Below are 13,925 nucleotides of genomic sequence, written 5' to 3' on the forward strand. Positions count from 1 at the left end.
TTGTACGTTTTTTCCACGTGTCTTGACATCCAATGTATCCCTGCATAGTTTGGTGAAGATCTGAGTATGTAGTTTTTGACCTTATATGCAACCTCCTATCTGAAAATTTGAAAATTTTTAAAAAATTCGACCAAAATCTTGATGTCTCCAATCTCTTGTTTTGTACGTTTTTTCCACGTGTCTTGACATCCAATGTATCCCTGCAAAGTTTGGTGAAGATCTGAGTATGTCGTTTTTAACCTTATCTGTAACATCCTTTCTGAAAATTTGAAAATTCTTAAAAAATTCGTCCAAAATCTTGACGTCTCCAATCTCTTGTTTTGTACGTTTTTTCCACGTGTCTTGACATCCAATGTATCCCTGCAAAGTTTGGTGAAAATCTGAGTATGTAGTTTTTGACCTTATCTGGAACGTCCCATCTGAAAATTTGAAAATTCTTAAAAAAATCGTCCAAAATCTTGATGTCTCCAATCTCTTGTTTTGTACGTTTCTTCCACGTGTCTTGACATCCAATGTATCCCTGCAATCTTTGGAGAAGATCTGAGTATGTAGTTTTTGACCTTATATGGAACCTCCTATCTGAAAATTTGAAAATACTTAAAAAATTTGACCAAAATCTTGATGTCCCCAATCCTATGTTTTGTATGTTTTTCCCACGTGTCTTGACATCCAATGTATCCCTGCAAAGTTTGGTGAAGATCTGAGTATGAAGTTTTTGACCTTATCTGGAACCTCCTATCTGAAAATTTGAAAATTCTTAAAAAATTCGTCCAAAATCTTGATGTCTCCAATCTTTTGTTTTGTACGTTTTTCCACGTGTCTTGACATCCAATGTATCCCTGCAATGTTTGTTGAAGATCTGAGTATGTAGTTTTTGACCTTATATGGAACCTCCTATCTGAAAATTTGAAAATTCTTAAAAAATTTGACCAAAATCTTGATGTCCCCAATCCTATGTTTTGTATGTTCTTTCCACGTGTTTTGACATCCAATGTATCCCTGCAAAGTTTGGTCAAGATCTGAGTATGTCGTTTTTGACCTTATCTGGAACATCCTTTCTGAAAATTTGAAAATTCTTAAAAAATTCGTCCAAAATCTTGATGTCTCCAATCTCTTGTTTTGTACGTTTTTTCCACGTGTCTTCACATCCAATGTATCCCTGCAAAGTTTGGTGAAGATCTGAGTATGTCGTTTTTGACCTTATCTGGAACATCCTTTCTGAAAATTTGAAAATTCTTAAAAAATTCGTCGAAAATCTTGATGTCTCCAATCTCTTGTTTTGTACGTTTTTTCCACGTGTCTTGACATCCAATGTATCCCTGCAAAGTTTGGTGAAGATCTGAGTATGTAGTTTTTGACCTTATATGGAACCTCCTATCTGAAAATTAGAAAATTCTTAAAAAATTCGTCCAAAATCTTGATGTCCCCAATCTCTTGTTTTGTACGTTTTTTCCACGTGTCTTGACATCCAATGTATCCCTGCAAAGTTTGGTGAAGATCTGAGTATGTAGTTTTTGACCTTATCTGGAACCTCCTATCTGAAAATTTGAAAATTCTTAAAAAATTCGTCCAAAATCTTGATGTCTCCAATCTCTTGTTTTGTACGTTTTTTCCACGTGTCTTGACATCCAATGTATCCCTGCAAAGTTTGGTGAAGATCTGAGTATGTAGTTTTTGACCTTATCTGGAACCTACTTTCTGAAAATTTGAAAATTCCTCAAAAATTCGTCCAAAATCTTGATGTCTCCAATCTCTTGTTTTGTACGTTTTTTCCACGTGTCTTGACATCCAATGTATCCCTGCAAAGTTTGGTGAAGATCTGAGTATGTAGTTCTTGACCTTATATGGAACCTCCTATCTGAAAATTTGAAAATTCTTAAAAAATTTGACCAAAATCTTGATGTCCCCAATCCTATGTTTTGTATGTTTTTTCCCCGTGTCTTGACATCCAATGTATCCCTGCAGAGTTTGGTGAAGATCTGAGTATGTCGTTTTTGACCTTATCTGGAACATCCTTTCTGAAAATTTGAAAATTCTTAAAAAATTCGTCCAAAATCTTGACGTCTCCAATCTCTTGTTTTATACGTTTTTTCCACGTGTCTTGATATCCAATGTATCCCTGCAAAGTTTGGTGAAGATCTGAGTATGTAGTTTTTGACCTTATCTGAAAATTTGAAAATTCCTAAAAAATCCGTTCAAAATTTTGATGACCCCAACCTCTTGTTTTGTACGTTTTTTCCACGTGTTTTGACATCCAATGTATCCCTGCAAAGTTTGGTGAAGATCTGAGTATGTAGTTTTTGACCTTATCTGGAACCTCCTATCTGAAAATTTGAAAATTCTTAAAAAATTCATCCAAAATCTTGATGTCTCCAATCTCTTGTTTTGTACGTTTTTCCCACGTGTCTTGACATCCAATGTATCCCTGCAATGTTTGGTGAAGATCTGAGTATGTAGTTTTTGACATTATCTGGAACCTCCTATCTGAAAATTTGAAAACTCTTAAAAAATTCGTCCAAAATCTTGATGTCTCCAATCTCTTGTTTTGTACGTTTTTCCCACGTGTCTTGACATCCAATGTATCTATGCAAAGTTTGGTGAAGATCTGAGTATGTAGTTTTTGACCTTATCTGGAACGTCATTTCTGAAAATTTGAAAATTCCTCAAAAATTCGTCCAAAATCTTGATGTCTCCAATCTCTTGTTTTGTACGTTTTTTCCACGTGTCTTGACATCCAATGTATCCCTGCATAGTTTGGTGAACATCTGAGTATGTAGTTTTTGACCTTATATGGAACCTCCTATCTGAAAATTTGAAAATTTTTAAAAAATTCGACCAAAATCTTGATGTCCCCAATTCTATGTTTTGTATGTTTTTTCCACGTGTCTTGACATCCAATGTATCCATGCAAAGTTTGGTGAAGATCTGAGTATATCGTTTTTGACCTTATCTGGAACCTCCCATCTGAAAATTTGAAAATTCTTAAAAAATTCGTCGAAAATCTTGATGTCTCCAATCTCTTGTTTTGTACGTTTTTTCCACGTGTCTTGACATCCAATGTATCCCTGCAATCTTTGGTGAAGATCTGAGTATGTAGTTTTTGACCTTATCTGGAACCTCCTATCTGAAAATTTGAAAATTCTTAAAAAATTCGTCCAAAATCTTGATGTCTCCAATCTCTTGTTTTGTACGTTTTTTCCACGTGTCTTGACATCCAATGTATCCCTGCAAAGTTTGGTGAAGATCTGAGTATGTCGTTTTTGACCTTATCTGGAACATCCTTTCTGAAAATTTGAAAATTCTTAAAAAATTCGTCCAAAATCTTGACGTCTCCAATCTCTTGTTTTGTACGTTTTTTCCACGTGTCTTGACATCCAATGTATCCCTGCAAAGTTTGGTGAAGATCTGAGTATGTAGTTTTTGACCTTATCTGGAACGTCCTTTCTGAAAATTTGAAAATTCTTAAAAAATTCGTCCAAAATCTTGATGTCTCCAATCTCTTGTTTTGTACGTTTCTTCCACGTGTCTTGACATCCAATGTATCCCTGCAATCTTTGGAGAAGATCTGAGTATGTAGTTTTTGACCTTATATGGAACCTCCTATCTGAAAATTTGAAAATTCTTAAAAAATTTGACCAAAATCTTGATGTCCCCAATCCTATGTTTTGTATGTTTTTCCCACGTGTCTTGACATCCAATGTATCCCTGCAAAGTTTGGTGAAGATCTGAGTATGTAGTTTTTGACCTTATCTGGAACTTACTATCTGAAAATTTGAAAATTCTTAAAAAATTCGTCCAAAATCTTGATGTCTCCAATCTCTTGTTTTGTACGTTTTTCCACGTGTCTTGACATCCAATGTATCCCTGCAATGTTTGTTGAAGATCTGAGTATGTAGTTTTTGACCTTATATGGAACCTCCTATCTGAAAATTTGAAAATTCTTAAAAAATTTGACCAAAATCTTGATGTCCCCAATCCTATGTTTTGTATGTTCTTTCCACGTGTCTTGACATCCAATGTATCCCTGCAAAGTTTGGTGAAGATCTGAGTATGTCGTTTTTGACCTTATCTGGAACATCCTTTCTGAAAATTTGAAAATTCTTAAAAAATTCGTCCAAAATCTTGATGTCTCCAATCTCTTGTTTTGTACGTTTTTTCCACGTGTCTTCACATCCAATGTATCCCTGCAAAGTTTGGTGAAGATCTGAGTATGTAGTTTTTGACCTTATCTGGAACCTCTCATCTGAAAATTTGAAAATTCCTAAAAAATCCTTCCAAAATCTTGATGACACCAATCTCTTGTTTTGTACGTTTTTTCCACGTGTCTTGACATCCAATGTATCCCTGCAAAGTTTGGTGAAGATCTGAGTATGTAGTTTTTGACCTTATCTGGAACCTTCTTTCTGAAAATTTGAAAATTCTTCAAAAATTCGTCCAAAATCTTGATGTCTCCACTCTCTTGTTTTGTACGTTTTTTCCACGTGTCTTGACATCCAATGTATCCCTGCAAAGTTTGGTGAAGATCTGAGTATGTAGTTTTTGACCTTATATGGAGCCTCCTTTCTGAAAATTTGAAAATTCTTAAAAAATTCATCCAAAATCTTGATGTCTCCAATCTCTTGTTTTGTACGTTTTTTCCACGTTTCTTGACATCCAATGTATCCCTGCAAAGTTTGGTGAAGATCTGAGTATGTAGTTTTTGACCTTATATGGAACCTCCTTTCTGAAAATTTGAAAATTCTTAAAAAATTCGTCCAAAATCTTGATGTCCCCAATCCTATGTTTTGTATGTTTTTTCCACGTGTCTTGACATCCAATGTATCCATGCAAAGTTTGGTGAAGATCTGAGTATGTCGTTTTTGACCTTATCTGGAACCTCCCATCTGAAAATTTGAAAGTCTTAAAAAATTCGTCGAAAATCTTGATGTCTCCAATCTCTTGTTTTGTACGTTTTTTCCACGTGTCTTGACATGCAAAGTATCCCTGCAACGTTTGGTGAAGATCTGAGTATGTAGTTTTTGACCTTATCTGGAACCTCCTATCTGAAAATTTGAAAATTCTTCAAAAATTCGTCCAAAATCTTGATGTCTCCAATCTCTTGTTTTGTACGTTTTTTCCACGTGTCTTGACATCCAATGTATCCCTGCAAAGTTTGGTGAAGATCTGAGTATGTAGTTTTTGACCTTATCTGGAACCTCCCATCTGAAAATTTGAAAATTCTTAAAAAATTCGTCCAAAATCTTGATGTCTCCAATCTTCTGTTTTGTACGTTTTTTCCACGTGTCTTGACATCCAATGTATCCCTGCAAAGTTTGGTGAAGATCTGAGTATGTAGTTTTTGACCTTATATGGAACCTCCTTTCTGAAAATTTGAAAATTCTTAAAAAATTCGTCGAAAATCTTGATGTCTCCAATCTCTTGTTTTGTACGTTTTTTCCACGTGTCTTCACATCCAATATATCCCTGCAAAGTTTGGTGAAGATCTGAGTATGTAGTTTTTGACCTTATATGGTACCTCCTTTCTGAAAATTTGAAAATTCTTAAAAAATTCGTCCAAAATCTTCATGTCACCAATCCTATGTTTTGTATGTTTTTTCCACGTGTCTTGACATCCAATGTATTCCTGCAAAGTTTGGTGAAGATCTGAGTATGTAGTTTTTGACCTTATCTGGAACCTCCTATCTGAAAATTTGAAAATTCTTAAAAAATTCGTCCAAAATCTTGATGTCTCCAATCTCTTGTTTTGTACGTTTTTCCCACGTGTCTTGACATCCAATGTATCCCTGCAATGTTTGGTGAAGATCTGAGTATGTAGTTTTTGACCTTATCTGGAACCTCCTATCTGAAAATTTGAAAACTCTTAAAAAATTCGTCCAAAATCTTGATGTCTCCAACTCTTGTTTTGTACGTTTTTCCCACGTGTCTTGACATCCAATGTATCCCTGCAAAGTTAGGTGAAGATCTGAGTATGTAGTTTTTGACCTTATCTGGAACCTCATTTCTGAAAATTTGAAAATTCCTCAAAAATTCGTCCAAAATCTTGATGTCTCCAATCTCTTGTTTTGTACGTTTTTTCCACGTGTCTTGACATCCAATGTATCCCTGCATAGTTTGGTGAAGATCTCAGTATGTAGTTTTTGACCTTATATGGAACCTCCTATCTGAAAATTTGAAAATTTTTAAAAAAATCGACCAAAATTTTGATGTCCTCAATTCTATGTTTTGTACGTTTTTTCCACGTGTCTTGACATCCAATGTATCCATGCAAAGTTTGGTGAAGATCTGAGTATGTCGTTTTTGACCTTATCTGGAACCTCCCATCTGAAAATTTGAAAATTCTTAAAAAATTCCTCGAAAATCTTGATGTCTCCAATCTCTTGTTTTGTACGTTTTTTCCACGTGTCTTGACATCCAATGTATCCCTGCAATCTTTGGTGAAGATCTGAGTATGTAGTTTTTGACCTTATCTGGAACCTCCTATCTGAAAATTTGAAAATTCTAAAAAAATTCGTCCAAAATCTTGATGTCTCCAATCTCTTGTTTTGTACGTTTTTTCCACGTGTCTTGACATCCAATGTATCCCTGCAAAGTTTGGTGAAGATCTGAGTATGTCGTTTTTGACCTTATCTGGAACCTCCTTTCTGAAAATTTGAAAATTCTTCAAAAATTCGTCCAAAATCTTGATGTCTCCAATCTCTTGTTTTGTACGTTTTTCCGCGTGTCTTGACATCCAATGTATCCCTGCAATGTTTGTTGAAGATCTGAGTATGTAGTTTTTGACCTTATATGGAACCTCCTATCTGAAAATTTGAAAATTCTTAAAAAATTTGACCAAAATCTTGATGTCCCCAATCCTATGTTTTGTATGTTTTTCCCACGTGTCTTGACATCCAATGTATCCCTGCAAAGTTTGGTGAAGATCTGAGTATGTAGTTTTTGACCTTATCTGGAACCTCCTATCTGAAAATTTGAAAATTCTTAAAAAATTCGTCCAAAATCTTGATGTCTCCAATCTCTTGTTCTTGAATTTTCAAATTTTCAGATAGGAGGTTCCAGATAAGGTCAAAAACTACATACTCAGATCTTCACCAAACTTTGCAGGGATACATTGGATGTCAAGACACGTGGGAAAAACATACAAAATATAGGATTGGAGACATCAAGATTTTGGTCAATTTTTTTAAGAATTTTCAAATTTTCAGATAGGAGGTTCCAGATAAGGTCAAAAACTACATACTCAGATCTTCACCAAACTTTGCAGGGATACATTGGATGTCAAGACACGTGGAAAAAACGTATAAAACGAGAGATTGGAGACGTCAAGATTTTGGACGAATTTTTTAAGAATTTTCAAATTTTCAGAAAGGATGTTCCAGATAAGGTCAAAAACGACATACTCAGATCTTCACCAAACTCTGCAGGGATACATTGGATGTCAAGACACGGGGAAAAAACATACAAAACATAGGATTGGGGACATCAAGATTTTGGTCAAATTTTTTAAGAATTTTCAAATTTTCAGATAGGAGGTTCCATATAAGGTCAAGAACTACATACTCAGATCTTCACCAAACTTTGCAGGGATACATTGGATGTCAAGACACGTGGAAAAAACGTACAAAACAAGAGATTGGAGACATCAAGATTTTGGACGAATTTTTGAGGAATTTTCAAATTTTCAGAAATGAGGTTCCAGATAAGGTCAAAAACTACATACTCAGATCTTCACCAAACTTTGCAGGGATACATTGGATGTCAAGACACGTGGAAAAAACGTACAAAACAAGAGATTGGAGACATCAAGATTTTGGACGAATTTTTTAAGAATTTTCAAATTTTCAGATAGGAGGTTCCAGATAAGTTCAAAAACTACATACTCAGATCTTCACCAAACTTTGCAGGGATACATTGGATGTCAAGACACGTGGAAAAAACGTACAAAACAAGAGATTGGGGACATCAAGATTTTGGACGAATTTTTTAAGAATTTTCAAATTTTCAGAAAGGAGGTTCCATATAAGGTCAAAAACTACATACTCAGATCTTCACCAAACTTTGCAGGGATACATTGGATGTCAAGACACGTGGAAAAAACGTACAAAACAAGAGATTGGAGACATCAAGATTTTCGACGAATTTTTTAAGAATTTTCAAATTTTCAGAAAGGATGTTCCAGATAAGATCAAAAACGACATACTCAGATCTTCACCAAACTTTGCAGGGATACATTGGAGGTCAAGACACGTGGAAAAAACGTACAAAACAAGAGATTGAAGACATCAAGATTTTAGACGAATTTTTTAAAAATTTTCAAATTTTCAGATAGGAGGTTCCAGAAAAGGTCTTCACCAAACTTTGCAGGGATACATTGGATGTCAAGACACGTGGAAAAAACGTACAAAACAAGAGATTGGAGACGTCAAGATTTTGGACGAATTTTTTAAGAATTTTCAAATTTTCAGAAAGGATGTTCCAGATAAGGTCAAAAACGACATACTCAGATCTTCACCAAACTCTGCAGAGATACATTGGATGTCAAGACACGGGGAAAAAACATACAAAACATAGGATTGGGGACATCAAGATTTTGGTCAAATTTTTTAAGAATTTTCAAATTTTCAGATAGGAGGTTCCATATAAGGTCAAGAACTACATACTCAGATCTTCACCAAACTTTGCAGGGATACATTGGATGTCAAGACACGTGGAAAAAACGTACAAAACAAGAGATTGGAGACATCAAGATTTTGGACGAATTTTTGAGGAATTTTCAAATTTTCAGAAATGAGGTTCCAGATAAGGTTAAAAACTACATACTCAGATCTTCACCAAACTTTGCAGGGATACATTGGATGTCAGGACACGTGGAAAAAACGTACAAAACAAGAGATTGGAGACATCAAGATTTTGGACGATTTTTTTAAGAATTTTCAAATTTTCAGATAGGAGGTTCCAGATAAGGTCAAAAACTACATACTCAGATCTTCACCAAACTTTGCAGGGATACTTTGCATGTCAAGACACGTGGAAAAAACGTACAAAACAAGAGATTGGAGACATCAAGATTTTCGACGAATTTTTTAAGAATTTTCAAATTTTCAGATGGAAGGTTCCAGATAAGGTCAAAAACGACATACTCAGATCTTCACCAAACTTTGCATGGATACATTGGATGTCAAGACACGTGGAAAAACATACAAAACATAGGATTGGTGACATGAAGATTTTGGACGAATTTTTTAAGAATTTTCAAATTTTCAGAAAGGAGGTACCATATAAGGTCAAAAACTACATACTCAGATCTTCACCAAACTTTGCAGGGATACATTGGATGTCAAGACACGTGGAAAAAACGTACAAAACAAGAGATTGGAGACATCAAGATTTTGGACGAATTTTTTAAGAATTTTCAAATTTTCAGAAAGGAGGTTCCATATAAGGTCAAAAACTACATACTCAGATCTTCACCAAACTTTGCAGGGATACATTGGATGTCAAGACACGTGGAAAAAACGTACAAAACAGAAGATTGGAGACATCAAGATTTTGGACGAATTTTTTAAGAATTTTCAAATTTTCAGATGGGAGGTTCCAGATAAGGTCAAAAACTACATACTCAGATCTTCACCAAACTTTGCAGGGATACATTGGATGTCAAGACACGTGGAAAAAACGTACAAAACAAGAGATTGGAGACATCAAGATTTTGGACGAATTTTTGAAGAATTTTCAAATTTTCAGATAGGAGGTTCCAGATAAGGTCAAAAACTACATACTCAGATCTTCACCAAACGTTGCAGGGATACTTTGCATGTCAAGACACGTGGAAAAAACGTACAAAACAAGAGATTGGAGACATCAAGATTTTCGACGAATTTTTTAAGAATTTTCAAATTTTCAGATGGGAGGTTCCAGATAAGGTCAAAAACGACATACTCAGATCTTCACCAAACTTTGCAGGGATACATTGGATGTCAAGACACGTGGAAAAAACGTACAAAACAAGAGATTGGGGACATCAAGATTTTGGACGAATTTTTTAAGAATTTTCAAATTTTCAGAAAGGAGGTTCCATATAAGGTCAAAAACTACATTCTCAGATCTTCACCAAACTTTGCAGGGATACATTGGATGTCAAGACACGTGGAAAAAACGTACAAAACAAGAGATTGGAGACATCAAGATTTTGGACGAATTTTTTAAGAATTTTCAAATTTTCAGAAAGGATGTTCCAGATAAGTTCAAAAACGACATACTCAGATCTTCACCAAACTTTGCAGGGATACATTGGAGGTCAAGACACGTGGAAAAAACGTACAAAACAAGAGATTGAAGACATCAAGATTTTGGACGAATTTTTTAAAATTTTCAAATTTTCAGATAGGAGGTTCCAGATAAGGTCAAAAACTACATACTCAGATCTTCACCAAACTTTGCAGGGATACATTGGATGTCAAGACACGTGGAAAAAACATACAAAACATAGGATTGGGGATATCAAGATTTTGGTCAAATTTTTTAAGAATTTTCAAATTTTCAGATAGGTGGTTCCATATAAGGTCAAAGACTACATACTCAGATCTTCACCAAACATTGCAGGGATACATTGGATGTCAAGAAACGTGGAAAAAACGTACAAAACAAGAGATTGGAGACATCAAGATTTTGGACGAATTTTTGAAGAATTTTCAAATTTTCAGATAGGAGGTTCCAGATAAGGTCAAAAACTACATACTCAGATCTTCACCAAACGTTGCAGGGATACTTTGCATGTCAAGACACGTGGAAAAAACGTACAAAACAAGAGATTGGAGACATGAAGATTTTCGACGAATTTTTAAAGAATTTTCAAATTTTCAGATAGGAGGTTCCAGATAAGGTCTAAAACGACATACTCAGAACTTCACCAAACTTTGCATGGATACATTGGATGTCAAGACACGTGGAAAAAACATACAAAACATAGGATTAGGGACATCAAGATTTTGGACGAATTTTTTAAGAATTTTCAAATTTTCAGAAAGGAGGTTCCAGATAAGGTCAAAAACTACATACTCAGATCTTCACCAAACTTTGCAGGGATACATTGGATGTCAAGAAACGTGGAAAAAACGTACAAAACAAGAGATTGGAGACATCAAGATTTTGGATGAATTTTTTAAGAATTTTCAAATTTTCAGAAAGGAGGCTCCATATAAGGTCAAAAACTACATACTCAGATCTTCACCAAACTTTGCAGGGATACATTGGATGTCAAGACACGTGGAAAAAACGTACAAAACAAGAGAGTGGAGACATCAAGATTTTGGACGAATTTTTGAAGAATTTTCAAATTTTCAGAAAGGAGGTTCCAGATAAGGTCAAAAACTACATACTCAGATCTTCACCAAACTTTGCAGGGATACATTGGTTGTCAAGACACGTGGAAAAAACGTACAAAACAAGAGATTGGTGTCATCAAGATTTTGGAAGGATTTTTTAGGAATTTTCAAATTTTCAGATGAGAGGTTCCAGATAAGGTCAAGAACTACATACTCAGATCTTCACCAAACTTTGCAGGGATACATGGGATGTGAAAACACGTGAAAAAAACGTACAAAACAAGAGATTGGAGACATCAAGATTTTGGACGAATTTTTTAAGAATTTTCAAATTCTCAGAAAGGATGTTCCAGATAAGGTCAAAAACGACATACTCAGATCTTCACCAAACTTTGCAGGGATACATTTGATGTCAAGACACGTGGAAAGAACATACAAAACAAAGGATTGGGGACATCAAGATTTTGGTCAAATTTTTTAAGAATTTTCAAATTTTCAGATAGGAGGTTCCATATAAGGTCAAAAACTACAAACTCAGATCTTCAACAAACATTGCAGGGATACATTGGATGTCAACACACGTGGAAAAACGTACAAAACACGTGTCTTGACATCCAATGTATCCCTGCAAAGTTTGGTGAAGATCTGAGTATGTAGTTTTTGACCTTATCTGGAACCTCCCATCTGAAAATTTGAAAATTCTTCAAGAATTCGTCCAAAATCTTGATGTCTCCACTCTCTTGTTTTGTACGTTTTTTCCACGTGTCTTGACATCCAATGTATCCCTGCAAAGTTTGGTGAAGATCTGAGTATGTAGTTTTTGACTTTATATGGAACCTCCTTTCTGAAAATTTGAAAATTCTTAAAAAATTCGTCCAAAACCTTGATGTCCCCAATCCTATGTTTTGTATGTTTTTTCCACGTGTCTTGACAACCAATGTATCCATGCAAAGTTTGGTGAAGATCTGAGTATGTCGTTTTTACCCTTATCTGGAACCTCCCATCTGAAAATTTGAAAATTCTTAAAAAATTCGTCGAAAATCTTGATGTCTCCAATCTCTTGTTTTGTACGTTTTTTCCACGTGTCTTGACATGCAAAGTATCCCTGCAACGTTTGGTGAAGATCTGAGTATGTAGTTTTTGACTTTATCTGGAACCTCCTATCTGAAAATTTGAAAATTCTTCAAAAATTCGTCCAAAATCTTGATGTCTCCAATCTCTTGTTTTGTACTTTTTTCCACGTTTCTTGAAATCCGATGTATCCCTGCAATGTTTGGTGAAGATCTGAGTATGTAGTTTTTGATCTTATATGGAACCACCTATCTGAAAATTTGAAAATTCTTAAAAAATTTGACCAAAATCTTGATATCCCCAATCCTATGTTTTGTATGTTTTTTCCACGTGTCTTGACATCCAATGTATCCCTGCAAAGTTTGGTGAAGATCTGAGTATGTAGTTTTTGACCTTATCTGGAACCTCCTATCTGAAAATTTGAAAATTTTTAAAAAATTCGTCCAAAATCTTGATGTCTTCAATCTCTTGTTTTGTACGTTTTTTCCACGTGTCTTGACCTCCAATGTATCCCTGCAAAGTTTGGTGAAGATCTGAGTATGTCGTTTTTGACCTTATCTGGAACATCCTTTCTGAAAATTTGAAAATCCTTAAAAAATTCGTCGAAAATCTTGATGTCTCCAATCTCTTGTTTTGTACGTTTTTTCCACGTGTCTTGACATCCAATGTATCCCTGCAAAGTTTGGTGAAGATCTGAGTATGTAGTTTTTGACCTTATATGGAACCTCCTTTCTGAAAATTTGAAAATTCTTAAAAAATTCGTCCAAAATCTTGATGTCCCCAATCTCTTGTTTTGTACGTTTTTTCCACGTGTCTTGACATCCAATGTATCCCTGCAAAGTTTGGTGAAGATCTGAGTATGTCGTTTTTGACCTTATATGGAACCTCCCATCTGAAAATTTGAAAATTCTTAAAAAATTTGACCAAAATCTTGATGTCTCCAATCTCTTGTTTTGTACGTTTTTTCCACGTGTCTTGACATGCAAAGTATCCCTGCAACGTTTGGTGAAGATCTGAGTATGTAGTTTTTGACCTTATCTGGAACCTCCTATCTGAAAATTTGAAAATTCTTCAAAAATTCGTCCAAAATCTTGATGTCTCCAATCTCTTGTTTTGTACGTTTTTTCCACGTGTCTTGACATCCAATGTATCCCTGCAAAGTTTGGTGAAGATCTGAGTATGTAGTTTTTGACCTTATCTGGAACCTCCCATCTGAAAATTTGAAAATTCTTAAAAAATTCGTCGAAAATCTTCATGTCTCCAATCTTCTGTTTTGTACGTTTTTTCCACGTGTCTTGACATCCAATGTATCCCTGCAAAGTTTGGTGAAGATCTGAGTATGTAGTTTTTGACCTTATATGGAACCTCCTTTCTGAAAATTTGAAAATTCTTAAAAAATTCGTCCAAAATCTTGATGTCTCCAATCTCTTGTTTTGTACGTTTTTTCCACGTGTCTTCACATCTAATGTATCCCTGCAAAGTTTGGTGAAGATCTGAGTATGTAGTTTTTGACCTTATATGGTACCTCCTTTC

Source organism: Lepisma saccharinum, chromosome 2 (genome assembly GCF_977018435.1).
Source record: "Lepisma saccharinum chromosome 2, izLepSacc3.1, whole genome shotgun sequence".
NCBI lineage: Eukaryota > Metazoa > Arthropoda > Insecta > Zygentoma > Lepismatidae > Lepisma > Lepisma saccharinum.